Genomic DNA, 1,873 nt, shown 5'->3' with positions numbered 1-1,873 from the left:
CTTTAGCTGCTGCTGCTGCTGCTGCACCTGCACCTGCAGCAGCAGCACTTGCTGCTGCTACTGAGGACCCAGCAAAGCTGCTGGTGAATCGCAGCGCAGCAGCAAACATTGAGGCTGCTGCTGCAGCAGATCGCATTGCTGCAGCTTGCTGCGCAGGCGCTGCAGCACTGCAGCAGCAACAACAGCAGCAGCAGCAGAAGCAGCTGCCTCCTAAGACGACGGACGCACCGTCAGACGCAGCAGCAGCTGCTGCTGCACCGAAGTCATCTTCACCAAGTGCAGCAGCAGCAGCAGCATGCAGCAGCAGCAGCAGCAGCAGCAGCTTCAGCAACGCAGCAGAGACTCGTGCTGCGCTGCTGCGTGCTGCTCTTCCCTTAGCTCGTCCTGCTGCTGCTTCCTTGCGGCTGCTGCTGGGGCAGCAGCTAACTCTGCTGCAGCTGCGGGGGTTTTATAGACGTTTGCTGCAGCAGCTGCCGCAGACAGACAGGCCGCTGCTGCTGCGTCCAGAGCCAGCAGCAGCAACAGCAACAGCAGCAACAGCAGCAACAGCAGCAGCACGGGTTGCACCTTGTTCTCCTGGTTGCTGCAGAATGCATGCAACAGTACAAGGGTTTGTGCTGCTACAACATACACAGGATGACAGGCTGCTGCTGCGGCGCCTCAACACCAGCAGCAGCAGCAGCAACAGCAGCAGCAGCAGCAGCAACAGCAGCAGCGGAATTATATGCAGCATAGACTTCAAGACAGTCCCTTCGGAGACAGCTCCCTTTGCTGCTGCTGCCATGAATTTTTCCTCTAAGGGGGCCACAAGAGGCCTACTTGCTGCAGCTGCAGCAGACAGCGAAGGCCGCAGCAGCAGCAGCAGCAGCAACAGCAGCAGCAGCAGCACGCTGCTGGCTGTGGACTGTGATGCCCATGGACTGCATGCACTAGTACAGCTGCATGCGGGTGGTTTGGGGCTGGCATGGATAGTCTATCGACAGCAGCAGCAGCGCAGTAGAGGGAAGCCACCGCAGCAGCAGCAGCAACAACAACAACAACAGCAGCAGCAGCAGCAGCAATACTGTTGGAGTGTACATGCAGCTGTACGCCTTAAGGGTTTCCCTCCCCTTCGTTTTGCTGCCTTAGGGAGAGAAATGTGTGGCAATAAACAACTTGCATGCGCAAGCACAAAGGTAATTGCTGCTGCTGCTGCTGCTACTACTACTACTGTTGCTGTTGCTGTTGCTGCTGCTGCTGCAGCATATACACCTAGTTGATGTATTGCTGTGCATGCGTTTTGCTGCATCAGGGAGGTCCCGTGCTGCTGCTGGATTGGTTTCAGCTCCTTACTCCGTCCTTGCTGCAGCCGCAGCTGCAGCAGCCAACAGCAGCAGCAGCAGCAACAGCAGCAGCAGCAGCAACAGGGAAACGGGAGGGCCCTCTACTTGCGGTTGTGCGGTTGCCTCCCCATCATGTTCTCCACCGCGTAAACCCTAAACCCTAATTTCTAAACCCTAGACCCTAAACCCTAAACCCTAAAATGGTGAAGGCAGATGGCGTAGAGAGGGAACATTCCCTGCAGCAGCAGCAGCAGCAGCAGCAGCAGCAGCAGCAGTAGGTTATTGTGTGTTATTGTGTATATGCAGATGATATTTTGGCCATCCTATGACGCCTTAATCCTTCACTTACGCCCTCGGCACCCCAACAGCAGCAGCAACAGCAGCAGCAGCAGCAGCAGCAGCAGCAGCAGCAGCAGCATATCTCGTTGCTCATCCCTGTTACCTGTACTAAGCCAATCATCATTCCCTCCATCACCACCACCATCATCACCATTACCCTCCCTACCCTCAGCAGCACCGCCATCAGCAGCAGCAGCAGGACCGCCAGCAGC

Source organism: Eimeria maxima, genomic scaffold (assembly GCF_000499605.1).
Source record: "Eimeria maxima Weybridge genomic scaffold, Emw_scaff931, whole genome shotgun sequence".
Classification (NCBI taxonomy): Eukaryota; Apicomplexa; class Conoidasida; order Eucoccidiorida; family Eimeriidae; genus Eimeria; species Eimeria maxima.
The sequence above is the reverse complement of the archived record's forward strand: the minus strand, read 5'-3'. Positions refer to the sequence as shown.